Source organism: Pongo pygmaeus, chromosome 14 (genome assembly GCF_028885625.2).
Source record: "Pongo pygmaeus isolate AG05252 chromosome 14, NHGRI_mPonPyg2-v2.0_pri, whole genome shotgun sequence".
In the NCBI taxonomy this organism is placed as follows: Eukaryota; Metazoa; Chordata; class Mammalia; order Primates; family Hominidae; genus Pongo; species Pongo pygmaeus.
In genome coordinates, this window is record NC_072387.2 from 35,978,256 (window position 1) to 35,998,149 (window position 19,894).

The window sequence follows — 19,894 nt, forward strand, 5'->3', positions numbered from 1 at the left end:
TGAGTAGGACAAAATAAACCCACCCATACCTGATAACCGAGAGATAATCTGTTTATCTCTCATAAACCTCATTTAGCCTCATGTTTACATTTATTTCCAGTTCCTCAGATGGTCCTATTTTTGATAGGTAAATGTAATACAAATGGATCATACATATGTATAGTTTTAAATTCTGCTTTAAAAAAAAACATTATGTTATATATTGTATATTAGTAAGTTTTCTTCTAAAACATTGTATTAGTAGTTTTATAGCAGGTCATCGAATGGCTGCTCAAAATTTAAACTTAGATTGTAAGACTTGCTCTACACAGTGTAAAAATATGGTCATACCTCGTCTATTAAAGCTGCAATTACTTTTGCACCAACTTGTTTTTTGTTTGTTTGTTTGTTTTGTTTTGTTTTTGAGACAGAGTCTTGCCCTGTCGCCCTGGCTGAGGTGCAGTGGCATGACCTTGGCTCACTGCAACCTCCATCTCCCAGGTTCAAGCAATTCTCCTACCTCAGCCTCCCAAGTAGCTGGGACTACAGGCATGCACCGCTACGCTCGGCTAGTTTTTTGTATTTTTAGTAGAAACGGGGTTTCCCCATGTTGGCCAGGCTGGTCTCGAACTCCTGACCTCAAGGGACCCATCCACCTCCGCCTCCCGAAGTGCTGGGATTACAGGCGTGACTCACCGTGCCCGGCCTATATTCTTTTGAAATTAACTGCTGAAGCATCCCAGGCCCTTTGAGCGGAAAGTCCAACTTGTCCCTCTCAAAATTCCCTGCATTTCACCCAAGTTGTCCGAGAATGCTGGATCCTTCCTCAGCCCCTAGAGGACTCCAGGTAACAGGCTAGCAAAATGACAGCCGGCGCTCCAGCCTGCAGTTCCCGGTGGTTGCCACGTGGTGTCAGTGTTGAAGAGTAGTCCTGTACACTGCAGCCGGCAATGACCATGCATCCTGGGATGTCCCTCCGCGTCTAGCCCCTTGTAGTTTACATTTCCATACTCAGACATTGCCCTCTAAGACACAGCCACTGGGCAAGGCTTTTACGGGTCGGAGGTACTTCCAAGGTCAGCCATATACTTAATGCTCTGGAATCAATTCCACTACCAATTCTTTGGCCCTTGTTGTGAAATTGGGACATGAAACTTGAATCTCCTTCCTGTAGGATAACTATTTCAAGGTCTTGTTCACTTCCCTCTTACTAGATTTGAGTCCCCCTTTTGTACGTTTCTAATTTCAAATCAGACCTTTCTAATTTCAAATTTGAGAAAGTGGTGATTGGACTGCTGGCCCCTTTAGAAAACTCTGAGCTTCTCAGGGAAATCAGCCCACTTCTTCCCCAGCCAACAGCTCTGCAAATCAAGGACTATGTCAGATTTTGCTAAGCCATTCAGGGAAATGAAATGTTTTATGGTCTTTTTTTTTTTTTTTTTTTTTTTTTTGGTAAAATGGGTGCCTCCTTGTCCTCTGTTTATAAGAGACCACTGACACAATTCTTTATAATTGAAGATCTATTTCAGTGTGATTTTCTATACCTGTCTTGAAATTTCTTTCTAAATAAAAATCTCATCCTCTATGTACCCCCATGACCTGACAGTTGTTCTATTGCTGGACTTCAAGTTGTTACGTTTTAAAAGTCATAATAATAAATAATGCTGACTTTTGGCTTAAAGATGTCAAATTGTCATGTGTTTATTTCCACTCCCTCCTGGTATCTTACTGAAATATATGACAACAACAAAGAAGTAAACAATGGGGGAAATCTCTGGCAGAGAGAGATAGTGGGAAAACATACCATTGATAGAGAAGAAACATGGAGACGTTCTGATGTAGTAATAATGGCTATGTGGATTTACTGTGCACCCAGCCCTGCTCAATGCCTTTACATGCATGCATCATCTCACCAAAGAATATGAGATTGGTGGAAGCTCCAAGCAGATGGAACTGGACTGCTGGGCACATGATATGGTTTGGCTCTGTGTCCCCGCCCAAATCTCATCTAGAATTGTAATCCCGACATGTAGAAGGAGGGACCTGTAATCCCCATGTGTGGAGGTAGGGAGGTGATTAGATCACAGGGGCAGTTTCGCCATGCTGTGCTCCGAATAGTGAGTTCTGACAGGTCTGATGGTTTTATAAGGGGTTCTTCCCCTTTCACTTTCTCTTCTCGCTTCTGCTGCCTTGTGAAGAGAGTGCTTGCTTCCCCTTCTGCCATGATTATAAGTTTCCCGAGGCCTTCCCAGCTTGCAGAACTGTGAGTCAATTAAACCTCTTTCCTTTATAAACTACCCAGTCTCAGGGAAGTTCTTTATAGCGTATGAAAATGGACTAATACAGCACATCAAGCAACACGCCTGTTTCTCCTTTTTCACACAGGAAAAGAAGAGGAGGGCTCCTCTGAGACCTAATTGGATGCATTTCCCAGCTTAGCCCAAGTGTGGGCTGCTCATGGGGTGTTGTGAGGGTGTGGGGAGGGTTTGAAGGGCAAATGTGTCAGTGCGCTTCCGGGACCCCTCTCCAAGCCAGGCACCCAAAGGCAGGACCGGGGACTCAGTCTACTCATGAGGACGAAGCTCAGCTTGGAAACCCAGGTACTCCACCTCCTCAGAACTCCTTCCAGCGATGCGGGGACAAGGTGATGCAGCCCCCTTCCCGTTGTCTGAACTCCAGCAGGTGCAGAGTGAGCACTTTGGTTGGAAATGCTTGACTGCAAGCTGTCTCCTGGGCTTATCTCACAGGGGCCCCACAGTGCCCCAACCCTCCAGCAGGTGCCTGGACCCCCTGCCATGCTGTTTCACTTGCCAGAATCAGGGGAACTCCTTTTCCTGGCTGGGCCTTTTCTTCTTTCCCAGTGAGCTGGGAGGTGAAAATTTTAGGACTCTATGAATAGAGACCAGTCAAGGCTCCTTATGGTTTTGTCCTTACTGCCCTTGATTTTCAGTCCAAAACCATTTTCAAGGACAACCTGCCATGGCCTCCACTGGCTCAGCGTTCTGCCTGAAGGAGAGCTGCCTTCAGCAGCAGATCTCAATTGCCCACCTTTTGGAGGTGGACCAAGGGGTCTTGCCTGCAACCAAATGATAACCTCAAAGTGGACCAGGTGTTTTCTTTACCTCATTTATAACCTGGGGTATAAATGATTGGCAGTGGAAGGTCAAGCCGTACCTCCTGTGATAAATTTGGGCAGGTTAAATGGACTGATCTGTTTCTGTTCATCCACAGTAACATCATGCAGCCGCCCAGCAACATATTTGAACAAGAGTTTTGCAATCATCACACGTAAAATCTTTCTGTTGGAAAAAGGCACACATATACCTTAGTAGAATATATTTGTTAATTGCTATTTGTTAGCTTCATCTTTTCTTCAAAATGGAGGAGAAATTATTACTTTGATAATGGGTAGAGGGGTTTCAGGCTTAAAAAGAGGAACTTTCCAAGGGTATTAAGAATAAACACAGCGGCCGGGCGTGGTGACTCAGGCCTGTCATCCCAGCACGTCGGGAGGCCGAGGTGGGCAGAACACGAGGTCAGGAGATCAAGACCATCCTGGCTAACACGGTGAAACCCCGTCTCTACTAAAAATACAAAAAATTAGCTGGGCGTGGTGGCGGGTGCGTGTAGTCCCAGCTACTCCAGAGGCTGAGGCAGGAGAATGGCCTGAACCCGGGAGGTGGAGCTTGCAGTGAGCCAAGATCGCGTCACTGCACTCCAGCCTGGGCAAGAGAGAGACTCTGTCAAAAAAAAAAAAAAAAAAAAGAATAAACACAGCCGGGCAAAAACTGCTGTCTGCCATCTGCAGCCACACATGATGCTAGTTATTGAGGAGAGTGTGTCCATCTGGAATCAGATGCAATTGCTGAGGGAACTACTGATGCTTGTATACCATGGCATGTAATACATGGAAACAGACAATAACAACACAGAATCACTGGATGTTTGTGGAGAATCAGCACCTCGAAGGAAAGAAAGGATTTCAAGCAATCAATATAAATACCTGTCCCTACATATTATAGAGTTATTTCAGGAAACAAGAAATAAGACAATTATAAGTAGTATTCTTAGAAATATCCAGGCATGGCCTGGCGCAGTGGCTCACGCTGGTAATCCCAGCACTTTGGGAGGCTGAGGCAGGCAAATCACTTGAGGCCAGGGGTGCGAGACCAGCCTGGCCAACATGGAGAAACACAGTCTCTACTGAAAATACAAAAATTAGCCAGTCATGGTGGTGCACACCTGTAGTCCCAGCTACTCGGGAGGCTGAGGCAGGAGGATCACTTGAACCTGGGAGGTGGATTGCAGTCAGCAGAGATTGTGCCACTGCACTCCAGCCTGGGCAATAGAGGGAGACTCTGTATGTGTGTGTGTGTGTATATATATGTGTGTGTGTGTGTGTGTGTATGTGTGTGTGGGTGTGTGTGTATAGTTTTTGGATATGTATATATCCAAGCAGATATTCCTTCAATAAAGCAAGAGTAGACTTGGAAAAGAGCAATTAGATAAGAAAGAAGCATATTTTAGAAATTAAAAAATTCAAATGGAAACAAAAGATGATATACCCATACAATGAAATACTACTGAGGAATAAAAAGGGGAAAAAATTACTGATACACTCTATGACGTGGATAAACCTCAAAAGCATTATGTTAAGCTAAGGAAGCCAGTTGCAGAAAGTGCATGCTATATGGTTTCTTTCATATAAAACTCGAACACAAGCAAAATTAATTGATGATATTAGAAATCGTTTGTGATTTCTGGGGAGGGGTCATGAATTGACCAGAAGGATATGAAAAAACTTTCTGGGGTCATGGAAATGTTTTATATCTTGATTGAATGGCTATACGGGTTATATGTATGCATTCATTACAACTGACTGTGCACTTAAAATTTGTGCATTCTATTTTATGAATATTATACAGCAATTTAAGAAAAGTGGCAAAGACAAACATGAATGAACTCCCCTCTCAAAAACAACAGCAGCAACAGCAAAACACCTTTATATATACTCTGACTTATAGTAATTCAGCTGAAAACTGAATTAGTGAATTAGAGGAAAAGGTGATGGAAGTCGAGAGATGGTGAAATATAAATCCAGTGTCACCATCATTTGTATAATAGGAATTTCATGATGAGAGAATAGAAGGAAAAAACTCACTGAGAATATGTAATAAATTGTTTCCTGAGTGGAGAAAAAGAGGTCATTGAATGCCAAGTAGGAATTCTCAAAAACTACCTCCAGCCTGGGCAACACAGCAGGACTTCATTTCTATTAAAAAAAAAAAATAGCCAGATGTGGTGGCACACACCTGTAGTCTCAGCTACTCAGGAAGCTGAGGTGGGAGGATCGCTTGAGCCCGGGATAAGCCTGCAGTGAGCTGTGATAGTGCCACTGCACTCCAGCCTGGGTGAATGTATAATGTACACTTTCATTAATAGTGCACAAGAGGTAAGACTCTGTTTCCAAAAAAAAAAAGAAAAGAAAAGAAAAAGAAAAAGAAAGAAAGAAAAGAGAGACAGAAAAAAAGAAAAACTACCTAAACATAGTCTGATGAAATTTCTCAATCCTATGGTTAAAGGGAAAAATTTATAAGCTTCATGACAGGAAAAAAAAAATACCATCATAGAAAAGAGAATCAAACTTTTAACTTACAAACCAAATGCTAGAAGACTGTGAAACCACGTTCCTAGGGTTTCCTCTTGGAAAGGATTGTTAGTAGCTTTCCATACCCACTCAACTTATTTATCCTGTGTCAGGGCAAAGGAAGGCACAGTCAGCATCCTACTCACATACCTCCTCTGCTAAAAACAAAACAACAGTAAGAAACCTGAAGGCCAGGCACGGTGGCTCACGCCTGTAATCCCAGCACTTTGGGAGGCCCAGGCAGGTGGATCACAAGGTCAGGAGATCGAGACTATCCTGGCTAACACGGTGAAACCTCGTCTCTACTAAAAATACAAAAAATTAGCCGAGCATGGTAGTGGGCACCTGTGGTCCCAGCTACTTGGGAGGCTGAGGCAGGAGAATGGCATGAACCTGGGAGGCAGAGCTTGCAGTGAGCTGAGATCACACCACTGCACTCCAACCTGGGTGACAGAAAAAAAAAAATTTTTTTAAAAACATCAAAATAGGGCAGGCGCAATGGCTCACATCTGTAATCTTAGCACTTTGGGAGGCTGAGGTGGACAGATCACGAGGTCAGGAGTTTGAGACCAGGCTGGCCAACATAGTGAAGCCCCATCTCTACTAAAAATACAAAAAAATTAGCTGGGCCAGGTGGCGTGAGCCTGTAATCCCAGCTACTTGGGAGGCTGAGGCAGGAGAAGTACTTGAACCCGGGAGGCAGAGGTTGCTGTCTGAGCCGAGATTACATCACTGCACTCTAGCCCAGGCAACAGTGGTAGACTCTAGATCAAAAAAAAAAAAAAAAAAAAGAAAAGCATCAAAATAAATAATTCAGAAAAGATGAAGACAAAAAACAGTAATAAACAATAAGACCTGTAAAGTTTAAGTAATTATTGGTAACAGGGCTGTTCAGTACATTTTAAAGCTTTTTTTTTTTTTTGGCTTTGTTCTTTCTTTTCTTTTTTTTTTTTTTTCTGGAGACCGAGTCTCACTCTGTCGCCCAGGCTGGAGTGCAGTGGTGAAACCTCAGCTCACTGCAACCTCTGCCTCTCAGGTTCAAGCGATTCTCCTGCCTCAGCCTCCAGAGTAGCTGAGGTCACAGGCATGCGCCACCAAACCCTACTAATTTTTTTGTATTTTCAGTAGAGACGGGGTTTCACCATGTTGCCTAGGCTGGTCTTGAACTCCTGACCTCAAGTGATCCACCTGCCTTGGTCTCCCAAAGTGATGAAATTACAGGCGTCGGCCACTGTACCTGGCCTTTAAAGTGTTCTTAAAGTAGAAGAGGCATCATGTAAAAAAAAATAATAACATCAATCTAAACATTTAGATGATTTCAGCAGAGCTGGAAATACCCAGCAGGGGAGGCAGAGAGGAATTAGAAGTATGTGAATCACCCTTTTTTAAGTTGGGGGAGTTATTTATATTGTTTAATTCTTGACACTGATGAAAACTACATGTTCAGATATGTCTGCTAGAATTGAAACAGGATTTTAAAAATGTTTCATTTCCCACTTTAGCAGCGCATACACTAAAATTAGAATGACACAGAGCACGGCCCCTGAACAAGGGTGACCTGCAAGTTTATGAAGTGTTCGATATTTTTGATGACTGGATAAAGAAAATCTGGTATATTTACTCCTTGGAATATTATTCAGCCATAAAAAGCATGAAATCCTGTCATTTGTAGCAACATGAATGGCACTAGAGGACATTCTGTTAAGAGAAATAAGCCAGGAACAGAAAGTTAAACACCACATGGGATTCATTAGATTCTTATAAGGAGTGTGCAGTTCACAATAGAGTTTGTGCATCTATGAGACTCTAATGCTGCCAATGATCTGATAGGAGGCAGAGCTCAGGCTGTAATGCTTGCTGGCCTGCAGCCTGCCTCCTGCTGTGTGGGCCAGTTCCTAACAGGTCACGGACTGGTACAGGGATCCCTGCTCTAGAACAGTTGTATAATGTACGCTTTCATCAATAGTGCACAATAACCATTTCATTGTAACTGCAGCAATACTGCATATTTTAATTTTAAAAAATTAGCGGCCGGGCGCAGTGGCTCACGCCTGTAATCCCAGCACTTTGGGATCACGAGGCCAGGAAATGGAGACCATCCTGGCTAACACGGCTAACAAAACAAAACAAACAAAAAAAATTAGCCAATTTGTTAAAAATAAGAGTACTTAGGGGTAGCACTTCATTAATGTTGAAGTCTAACATTTTTTCTATATACTTATTTTTGTCAATTATGATTCCATTTATTTAAACTGTAGAACATATATGGAATCGGGGGAGATTGTTTTTGTTTTTGCTATTTATATAACTTGTATACGTTGCTTTGTAAGTCTTTTACTCATTTTTCTAAGAAACTTAATATTTTTCTTGTTGATTTTCATAAACTTTTCACATATTAAAGACATTAATTCCTTATCCTATTTCATTCAAATATTTTCCCAGTTTTTCATTTGCTTTTCAATAGTGCCCTTTGACATATTCAGAATGATTCAATTTGGTCTTAAAATTTATTTGTGCTTAGATAAGTTCTTATGCATCTAAAAATCAGATATGCATATTTGCTGGTTTTTGTTTGTTTACATTTTACTCTATATTCTATGTGAAATTTTAACCTGTATTATGAAATGGGACTTTAACTTTATTTCCCCAAATAAGTAATAATTTGTACAACACTGATACAGTCCTGAACTCAAATTCTGGCCCAGAGATGAATTCTTGCTTGACCTTGGACAAGTTACTAAATCTCTTTTAACATTGCTTTTATCATCTGTAAAATGGAGATAATAACACCTACTTTGTAGAGTTATAATGATTAAATAATATAATAAATGCGAAATTCCTAACAAGTATCCTGTTTAATAACTGAAGAGCCTGAGATTTTACCCTACTTGCCAGCTGACAAGTTAGCCTGACAGTTTCACAGATGCTGGCAGAAGACAGGAGACTCCTGGATCAGAAACAAAGGACTTTATTATTATTTAATGCACAGCAGGCAGCAAGAGCATCACCATATGTGCATCAGTTCTCCTTGACTGAAGTCCCATGGTGGTGAAAGGATGAGCCCAGATAATTACCTAAACATGCAGTGGGTTGCATTATAGGAGAGGAACTCTGAGTTTAGCTTATCCAAATCTTCTAAAGCGTTCAGTAACCATGCCTGCCCTTTGCTCTGTGGGAGCACCTCTTTCTATTTTCCAAGGCTGTTTGCTAAATGAACAGCCATAAAAAGATAATCTAAAACAAAGGAGAGTTAGTCCCCCACAAGACTTGCAGAAAAGTGAAAGACCCATGGAGAATTGTCTCCCGACACCTGCATGTTCAATAAATGGAATTGTGTTTGTTATTATCTACTAAATTATTGTATACATCTGTCTTTGGGCTTTCTACTCTCTTTTATTTTATTGGCACTATGTTTATGTAATCTTATGTTCCATGAGAAAAATCTATGTTAATTTTTAAAAAATTACTTTTATATAAAAGCTGAACAGATGACGAATTTAAATAACGTCGTATATAGCAAAGTTAAACAACTTTGCTATATATGGTTTCGGTTATGGCAGAAAAATTCGTTCACATGGAAATCATCCCCCACTTCCTTTTGTGCTCTAAATACATAACAATGATAGACAAAACATCTTCAGCAACATGTGAAAGACATAACTATCTCAAAAACAAGATCAACGTGTCTGGGAACCAGAGTCAGCATACAAATGTGAAGGCATTATTACATAAAACCACAAGCCTACTGGGCTCCAGATCCAGAAGCAGGCAAAATTGGCCACAGGGCTGCCACAGTACACTACTATAGGGGCAGCATTCATATTGCTGGGTTTTTTTAAAAATATTTTTATTTTTCTCTTTAGAAAAAGCAGGAGAGACACATTGTTATCTATGTGAATGGCCTCTCCTGGAGCACAGCTCCACTGGAGGGAGGGATCTGGAACCAGTTTCATTCATAAAGCAGCCTAGAAAACAGTGTGACAAAGTTGAGAACGCTGCTGATCTGGACTGTGTTGGTATGGAGCTGCATGTATGCTGAAGCGAACATTTGTCATTTGTGGCTGCTTAATATTTTGACCACTGCCATGGTTTGAATGATGCCTCCGAAACTCATATTGAAATGTAATTGCCATTGTGATGGTATTAAGAGGTGATTAGTCATGCAGGCTGTGCTGTCATGAATGGAGCAATGGTATTGCCATGGGAGTGGGTTTGTTACTGCGAGAGTTGGGCCTCCTTTCCCTCTCAGTCTTGCTTGCTCTGGCCTCTTGCCATGTGATACCTTCCATGTTATGATGCAGCAAGAAGACCCTCACCAGATGTGGCCCCTTGGTTTTCGTCTTCCCAGCCTCCATAGCCATGAGCCAAAGAAATATTTTTTTTATTATAAATTACCCAATCTGTATTCTTGTTATACCTGCAGAAAAACAGACCAAGACAACCACATTGCCCTCATTGTAATTCTCCGTATTGAGTCTTGCCTTCCCATAGCAGAAGCCAGAATATGTGCATTCCAGGAGTTCTTGAAACTAGGCTCCAGGCATGGGACCTTGTCTCGGCCAATCAGGTGTATCCCCATGAGACGTGGACTTGGGTGAGCAAGGTGTCAGGGACTGATTGTGTTCCCCTAAAATTCATATGTTGAAACCCTGGTAAAGATAAAGCCTTTAAGAAGGCAATTAAGGGCCGGGTGCGGTGGCTCACACCTGTAATCCCAGCACTTTGAGAGGCCAAAGCCGGCAGATCACGAGGTCAGGAGATCAAGACCATCTGGCTAACACTGTGAAACTCCATCTCTACTAAAAACACAAAAAATGAGCCGGGCATGGTGGCGGGCGCCTATAGTCCCAGCTACTCGGGAGGCTGAGGCAGGAGAACGGCGTGAACCCGGGAGGTGGAGCTTGCAGTCAGCCGAGATCGCACCACTGCACTCCAGCCTTGGCGACAGAGTGAGACTCCGTCTCAAAACAAACAAACCAAAAAAACTAAAAAAAAACGAAAGGAATTAAGGTTAAACGAGAACACAAGGATGGGGCCCTAATTCAATAGGACTAATGTCCTTACAGGAGGAGGAAGAAACAGGAGGGATGTGGACACACAGAGGAAAGGCCATGTGAGGGCATGGCGACAAGGCACTGTCTGCAAGCCAAGGAGAGAGACCTGCTGCTATGGTCTGAATGCTACCCCCCAGATTCATACATTGAAACTTCATGGTTAGTGTGATCATGTTAAGAGGTGGGGCCTTTTGGGGGTGATTAAGCCTTGAGGGCAAAGTTCTCATGGATTGGACTAGGGCTCTTATAAAAGGGGTTGAGGGAATGGGTTTGCCCTCTTCTGTTCTTCCACTGTGTGAGGACACAGCGTTCATCCCCAACCCTCGGAGGAGACCAGGCCCTCACCAGACACCAAACCTATTGGTGCCTTGATCTAGGCCATGCAGCCTGCAGAACTGTGATAAATTTATTTCTGTTTTTTGTTGCTATTGTTTGTTTTTTGAGACGGAGTTTCACTCTTGTTGCCAGGCTGGAGTGCAATGGCACAATCTCAGCTCACTGCAACCTCCGCCTCCGGGTTCAAGTGATTCTCCTGCCTCAGACTGCCGAGTAGCTGGGATGATAGGCATGCGCTACCATGCCTGGCTAATTTTGTATTTTTTGTAGAGATGGGGTTTCGCCATGCTGGTCAGGCTGGTCTCAAACTCCTGACCTCAGGTGATCCGCCCGCCTCGGCCTCCCAAAGTGGTGGGATTACAGGCATAAGCCACCATGCCTGGCCCAAATTTCTTTTTTTTAAGCCATACAGTCTGTGCCACATGCTGACAGAGGCATCTATTTATTTGGGGGACAGCAATGGTGCAGAGTTGGTACCTGGTTCTGAATATTATCAGTGAACAAGTAGCAGTGGTGTTTTTGCTAAAATAGACCCTGTGATGTCATTGGGCATCGTCCCTAGTTGTGTAGCTCCAGAGCTTGGATTTCTAGCCCTGCCAGAGACCCTTGAGTTACCTAACGTCTTATCAAAAGTTCCTTTTCTGCTTAAACACCACTGTTATTTGCACCTAATACCCCCAATCGATGTAGTAATTTTCTGTAGAAGACAGTATTGCAGAAAACCTGACTGCAGTGTCTTAAATACAAGGAAAGTTTGTGTCATGCTCCAGGCATCCTTGACTTGGGCTGGCCAGGTGGGTACAAGGGTTTTTTTGTTTGTTTGTTTGTTTGTTTGAGACAGAGTCTTGCTCTGTCGCCCAGGCTGGAGTCCAGTGGTGCGATCTCGGCTCACTGCAAGCTCCGCCTCCTGGATTCATGCCATTCTCCTGCCTCAGTCTCCCAAGTAGCTGGGACTACGGGCACCCGCCACCACACCTGGTTAATTTTTTTTTTGTATTTTTAGTAGAGATGGGGTTTCACTGTGTTAGCCAGGATGGTCTCGCTCTCCTGACCTCGTGATCCACCCGCCTCGGCTTCCCAAAGTGCTGGGATTACAGGCATGAGCCACGGCGCCCGGCCTAGTACAGGGGGTTTTATGAGGGACTCAGGCTCCTTTCTCACCATTGTCTGCTGTCCTCCCTGTGGGGCTTTTGTCCTCATGGCCATAAGTTGCCTGTTGCATCTTCTATATCGGGCGTCAGCAAACTTTGAAGGGGCCAAATGATGATGAACTCTGTGTCCTCACATGGTGAAGAACAGAAAAGGGCAAACCCACTCCTAAGCCCTTGTGTAAGAGCCCTACTCCAGTCCATGAAGTGTGGGCCATAGGTCTTTGCTACAGCTACTCATGTCTGCCATTGCAGCATGAAACAGCCACAGACATGTGTATATAAATGGGCATAGCTGCGTTCCAAAACACTTTATTTATGAAACCAGGCAGCAGGTGGAACTGGGCCCGTGGGCCACAGTTTGTGGATCCCTGTTCTATATCCAGGAGGAGGAGGAAGCAAGGGCCAGAGTCAGCACCTTCAGCTTAAAGCTCAATGGCCAGAGCTGTGTCATATGACTACCCCCAACTGCAAAGGCAGTTGGAAGTCTGAGCATCTGTTAACATTTACAGCCTTTAGAGCAGGGTCCCCCAAACATTTTCATGCTGTGTGATGCATAGAAAATAGGGGTACATGTTTGATGTTACTTACTGCCAACTGGCTCCGGGGCAATGGCTGACCCAAGTCCTACCTGGCTGCCGCAAAGGTGGATGGGAGCAATTTCTCGGTCACACCTGTAACCCATTTGCAGATGCTGATTGGAAAGTTCTGCCCTGGAGTCAAACAGGCAAGGAAGAAGGTTGCAGGACAGAACAAGCTCCCCCACATGTGTACAGACTCAGGACTGTATCTTTAATATTCTTATGGCATGAAAACTCCCAGGCACCATGGAAAACCTGGTTTTCATTAAATACATATTCTAAACTTTGATTGCAAAATTATTCATAAATAGAGCATTCTTAAAATGTTTTTTAACATGGTGTGACACTCTTATTCTGGTACTTCCCAGGAAGTGGGAGTTGACACTTCAAATTGTAGTTTCTCCACCAGAAATAAGGGCTTCTTTTTGCATCCTGTGAGTAATTGCGACAGGGTGACAAGACACCCTAGCACTGGCCAAAACCACAAAGCTCCATATTTTTGGATTAGTGTGGATATTTAAAAAATGATTCCCATCCCTCACAAAGCTTTCTCTCTGCCCAGGCTCAGCTCTGGCTTTCCCTGGGCCCTCGAGTTCCCCAGTCCTTTTGTGCTCAAGCCCATGCTGTATTTCTACTTTGCTTTACTTCTTGTGACTGAGATACACACGGTGTGACGGAACAGTGGTCTCTAGGCTGCCATTGCCATAACTCCAGGTATATTCCCTGAAACATGTTTAACCATTCTCTGTACGTGGCCCATATTTGCTTTGGCTGCCCATAATAGAATACTTTGCTAGTGGCCCTTAAGTAGGAGAATATATATTGTTTACTTAACAAAAAGTTGGGAGGTGGGCAGCCTGAGGGTGGGTTTGGCAACTCAACAGTGTTACTGGGACCCCGACTCTTTTCTGCCACCCTTGGTAGGTCAGGTGTCTTTTTTCTTCATGGACACAAGCATTGGCTTCTCCTGACAACACCCGTGAAGGAAAGGGATGGTTGTCAAAGCCTTTCTCTCCTTGCACCTCTCTTAGAGAAGGAGCCCCCAGCACATTTCTCCATATGTCTCACTGCCAGAATTGGGCCACAGCCCAGTCTTAAATTAAACGATGGCAACAAGAAGAGGAGACTAGCTAATCGCAAATCAACCTACACCGCTGAAACCAATCATGGATCAACCTGCATGGCTGAGACTAATCACAAGTCAACCTGCATGGCTAAGACCAATCAAAAATCAACCTGCATGGCTGAGACCAGTCAAAAATCAACCTGCATGGCTAAGACCAATTACAAATCAACCTGCATGGCTGAGACCAATCAAAAATCAACCTGCATGGCTGAGACCAATCACAAATCAACCTGCATGGCTGAGACCAATTACAAGTCAATCTGCATGGCTGAGACCAATCACAAAACAGCCTGTATGGCTGACACCAATCACAAGTCAACTGGCATGGCTGAGCATACTACTGACCAGACAAAAGAGGATTCCAAGAGCAAGAGAAAGGAAAGGTGGTTATTGGGTAGAAAAACAATAGCACCTGCCATTGTCCCCTCAGCTCTGAGTCAGTTTCCTTGGTGCTTGTTCCTTAGAGTGGCAGAGGTCCTGTCTTCTGTGCCTTTATGATCCCCTCTTAGAATCCACTAGAGTGGCCTGTCCAAAAGGAGATTAAAAAGATATTTTTTAAAAATATGTGTTCTCATGGAGTACTACTCAGCGTTTAAAGGACAAATTACTGGCACATGGAACAACGTGGATGAATGTCACCAATGATATTATGCTGCATGAACACAGCCAGCATACTACTTTTTTGTAGCATACTGCAAAGAGTATATACTGTATGATTGCCTTTATATGATGATAAATAGAACAGGTAAAAATAATCCAAGGTGGAAAAAAATTCACAACAGTGGCTACCTGTAAGGGGTGTGGAGATTACCTGGGAAAGGAGCCAAGGAAGCTTTCTGGGAGAAGTAAAATGTTCTATTTTGTGTAATGTGTGGATTACAAGGGTGTGTCTATTTGTCAGAATCATACTGCTAAGCTGTCAGTGCGTTTGAGTGTATGCACTTTTTACAATAATAATTGAGTGCGGGGAGTGGGGAATGAGGGAGCTATAGAGATGAAACAAGAATGACAGAATGTTGCGAATTGTTGGAGCTGCTGGATGAGAACTTGGAACATGGGGTTCACTATCTTTATTCTGTTTATTTTGTATGTTTGAAATTTTCTAGAATTAAAAATTGTTCAGAAAGTATTTCTCCCTTTTCTTGCATGCCACTGGGTTTTTAGTTTGCATCTCCTGTCTCCGAGGCTCTTCTTAGAGAAAGACCTGGATAAGCAGCCTTCTGCTGCCTTCTGGCATCAGGGGACCAGAACTTAGTATTGTAACCATGAGCATCTCTGTCATCGGGCAGGGGGCCCAAGCGCAGGCTCCACAATGTGCAATCTGACTCCTTGGAAACAGAGATGCCCGCTCTCCCTGTGTGCCTGACCTCTAGCACAACAGCCTGCTCAGAGTGGGTGCTCAGCAAATGTTTGGTGAATGAATAAATGAATTATGAATTAACAGAAGAATGAAACTAATAAATGATCGTTGCAATGACCTGTAAAAAAAACTTTTCAAGAAAAAGCATATCATAGGCAGGACCCAATTTATATAAATGGATCGTGCTCCAAAGAGTCATTTGTCACTTGTTTGGATTTCTTGAATTTCTTCTTAGTGGTAAAGTTTCCAGATCAGCCACTAAATATGGTGACCTACTTCGAGTGAAAACGTGTAACATCATTTCAAAGGAAAAAAATGCATTCTGAGATCTACCTCCAGAAAACCAGTCTCTAGTTGAAAGCTACGCATCGCCCTGCAGCCTGGCCTGCAGCTCTACTTTCCTGCCTTATACAGCCTGGCTGACTATAGGATGGAATTAAGTAGTCTGTATTTACTGAGAGGCAATTACTCAAAGCAAGGTGGACAATACAACCTCCTGGAGCCTGTCCTGTCCCATGTTCTGTCTCATTTCCCATTACTAAGGGCCGCTTCAGAATTTCTACCCAGGAAAGGGCTCAGGGGCCTTGTCTAGAAGCTGTGTTTGTTTTTATTTAGATAACAGATGTATTTGGAGTTGCTTAGCGGGGGTGGCAGAGGCCCCCTAAGGTACCCCTGGGCACTGTCGCTCCTCATACGTTGCAGTTGTTATTGCTTTTACAAATATGAATCTTCCACCAGTAAATGGCCTGCCTGGTTATGGCAAGCTTCGTGCTGTTTTCCACGCCATTAACCCCATCACCTGGTCAGCACTCCATAGCTGTTGTGGAACGGTGATGTCTGGGTGTGAGGCAGCCGAGTGTGGTGCACGCATGGGGTCTGCAGGTGCTTCCAGACCCCCAGCAGAACATCGCCAACCACTGCAGGCTGGGGCTGGGTTGGACCCCTTTGCAGGTGGCTACAGAGGCATCTCCCATGGGTATTGAAGGAATGCTCTCTAGGAGACAGAAGAATGTTTACCCCATGCTATGTGCTACTGTTTTGATGTACATGATCTCCTTTTATCTTCACAAACTACTCAGTGAGAATTAGCTAAGTAGCCCCATTTAACAGACAAGGAAACAGAAGCTTGGAATGTTGCTCTGCTTGGAGATAAGAAAGTATATAAACTCACTAAGATATCTAATCCTCAGAGCCAAAGGCCTCAGCATGTTGAGGACACTGAATCCCTCCTGTCCCCAAGCTCTATTACTATTATGTTGCACCTACTTCTTGGATGTCAAAAAAATTTCATCCTACAGTCAGCCAGGCTGTATAAGGCAAGAAAGTGGAGCTGCAGCCCAGGCTGCAGGGTGACGCGTAGCCCCCTTACCGCCCACTCAAGGACACCCAGTGTGTTGGTGTCTTATTCCCACTGTCACAAATGAACACAAACCGAGTGACTGAAAACAACATACATGTATTCTCTTACCATTCTGGAAGCCAGAAGTTCAAGCTCAGTTTCGCTCAGCGAACATCCAGCTGTCAGCCAACTGGTTTTTCCTGGAGGCTCTGGGGGGATTCCATTTCCTTGCTTATTCCAGCTTCTAGAGGCTGCTGAATTCCTTGGTTGATCCCCCTGCCTTACACCCCTTCTACCCCTTGTTTCCCTCACCCCGTCTCTTACTTCTGTAGTCTAATCTCCCCTGCTTCTCTCTTGAGAGGGCCCTTGTGATGATGGGGGCCCACTTGGATAATGCAGGATCCGTATTCAGTCCCATCTGCAAAGTCCATTTTGCTGTATGAGGCAACATTCGAAGTTCTGGGGATTAGGCCGGGGCGTCCTATGGGGGCCATCACTCAGCCAACCACATTCAGCACCACCGCAAAGATCTGGTGTGGGCAGGCCTAGATGCAGGGTCAACATGCCAGGAAGAGAATGCACTTGGAAATGGAAATACCAACATTTCACTTGTTTAAGGATAGAAGAGAAAAATCATCCCACTGCAACTTGAATGAATTGACCATTTCTACTCTTCCTGTTTCCCTTCCTGTCCTTGGCTAAATGCAGAGGTAATTTTATATAATTGCAGTGATAGGATTAACACAATTTTCTGTTCTGCTTTTTTCACTTAATATCACTTTTTTTTTGAATGGAATCTCAGTCTGTTGCCCAGGTTGGAGTGCAGTGGTACAATCTCGGCCCACTGTAACCTCCACCTCCTGGGTTCAAGTGATTCTCCTGCCTCAGCCTCCTGAGTAGCTGGGATTACAGGTGTGCACCACCACACCCAGCTAATTTTTTTTCGTATTTTTAATAGAGATGGGGTTTCACCATGTTGGCCAGGCTAGTCTCGAACTCCTGACCTCTGGTGATCCGCCCGTCTCAGCCTCCCAAAGTGCTGGGATTACAGGCGTGAGGCACTGTGCCTGGCCCACGTGTATTTTAAACTATTGATAATTGCAACTCAGAATTCATGTTAAATTATTCTTTAATGTAAAAGAGGGTGATGTAGAGGCTTCCTTTAAGCAACAAAGACCCACTAAGTTTAACAGATGTGCACAAGGCTGTGTCTCTATTTCCTGGGCTGGGTCTGTGTCACAATTCCTCCCTCAACATCAGGCTCTGCTCCCCTGATGCCTCGTTCTGGAACATTTAAGATGCTTTCAATTGAAAGTCTTAGAAATATGTCTAACCCTTTTATACCTATTGGGTCCCTCTTGTTTTCTGCTGGATGAAAAGGCCATGCAGGAGGCACATTGATGGTGGAGAAGAGAAAATAAATGTGTAAGGGGACACGCTACATAGACACTGGCCTGGGTCTCATTCCAAATGTATTTCCTAACTCATCCGTGCCCAGCAGCTGAGCTATCAGAAGACTCTGGTGGTGGCTAGATGTTTAGGCCTTTCCTAGACTGGAAATATTTCTTGCTGAAAGAACAGCTGCATATGCCTCCCCCAGAGAAGGAAAAGACGACCAGCAAGAAAAGTCGTCTGAAAGTTGATTCAATTCCTGCATCCAAAGGTTATTCTGACTCTGCTATTTCTCCTTCTAAATCCTACAAAGGTAAGGCAGGAGCAAATTTTACCATAATAGAAAAAAAAAAACACCCAACCTTTGGGCCTGTGTTTTCAGTAATTAGCTCAATGTGCTAATGAGAGTCTTCAGGGAGAACAGCATTAATTAATGGGTGAATTTCACTTTAATAAATGTATAGGCAATTTTCTAAATGTAGATGGCAGAGTCCGCCCTGATGGCTCTACCTAGAGCCACTCAACATGGTAAGTGTCGGAGGAAAGTGGTTAATTTGTAAAATGTTTCATGATCCTGATTAGAAGAGAAATAATGCTTGTGTTTGCTTTCCAATGTATTATTCATCTCTTCACAGCCCAAGAACTCCACATCCTTCCCCACCTCCCAGTGTCCTGAGGCTCTTTGTCGCTCCCCTTTGTCGCTTCCGAAATGAGAAGACCTCTCCCTCTGGAGGACGGAGACCTCCCGCCTCGCCTCGAGTGGGCTCTCTCTCTCCACCAGTTTCTAATCCCGAGGGGAGCTGAATGCCTTCCACTCTCTCTCTGAGTAGACAGAAAGGGGCAGAATGTTGCCCAAGCAAGATCAATGACACCGTCTAAAAGAAAGTCCCTTCTAGGCTAGAAAATGTAATGCACCAAAGTCATCATTTCTTTACGAAATAATTTGCTGGTAGTTGGTTACAGACTTTAAAAAACACCAGTCATGATAGGGAGCTAAGAGAAGTTCTGTTTTTTTAACCAACCCTCTGGGTCAGTGTTACCTTCCTCCTTCACAGTCAGGCAAACAAAGGACAGGGTGAGAAACCTAGGCTGTGATTTGAAAACATATTTCCAGGCTTTCCAGATGGGCTCATCTCGATGTTTTGAGAATTAAATTGAAAAGTACACCATAATTGTTGCTATTGCTTAGGGAAAAAGAGATGAAGGACAAGATCACCCATTTGTACCTGGTGCAAAGAGATTTACTGAGCACTTTCTTGTGCGAACCTATTGGGGGGGAGTCATGTGACAATAAAATCAAACTGCTCTGGATCAATAGATTTTATTTATTTTATTTATTTTTATTTTTTATTTTTTTGAGACCGAGTCTAGCTCTCTCACCCAGGCTGGAGTGCAATGGCACAATCTCAACACACTGCAACCTCTGCCTCCCGGGTTCAAGCGATTCTCTTGCCTCAGCCTCCTGAGTAACTGGGATTACAGGCATGCACCACCATGCCCAGCTAATTTTTGTATTTTTAGTAGAGATGGGGTTTCACTGTGTTGGCCAGGCTGGTCTCGAACTCCTGACCTCATGATCCACCCGCCTCGGCCTCCCAAAGTGCTGGGATTACAAGCATGAGCCACCACGCCTGGCCGTGGATCAATAAACTTTAGCAATTACAACAAGTCCAGATTCATTACAAACATTATCTTGACAATAAAATCTCAATCTAACAAATCTGTCAGCTGGACTCAAAATAATTGAAAAATCCAATTAAATAGAAATGCCCTGGCCTGTGACTCAATGTTTTAAGAATCAAAATGGAAAAGTGCTCCACAATTGTTGCTGTTGCTTAAGGGACACAGAGACGAAGGTCAAGATGACCTGTTTGTGCCTGGTGCAAACTGCCTCCTCACTGGGTGTCGGCCACACTCACCAGAGATCTGTCA

The 19,894-nt window shown here is 43.8% G+C and overlaps 1 long non-coding RNA gene and 1 pseudogene across 1 annotated transcript; both read left to right on the top strand.

Moving 5' to 3' along the window:
• Positions 1–2,171: 2,171 nt before the first annotated feature.
• LOC129011776 (uncharacterized) lies at positions 2,172–3,594 on the top strand. The gene is made up of 3 exons (XR_008493432.1): positions 2,172–2,242; positions 2,365–2,579; positions 3,211–3,594. It is a non-coding gene; the product is annotated as an uncharacterized LOC129011776 (long non-coding RNA).
• A 3,525-nt stretch (positions 3,595–7,119) lies between these two features.
• LOC129011982 (U6 spliceosomal RNA) lies at positions 7,120–7,214 on the top strand (annotated as a pseudogene).
• The last annotated feature ends 12,680 nt before the right edge of the window (positions 7,215–19,894 follow it).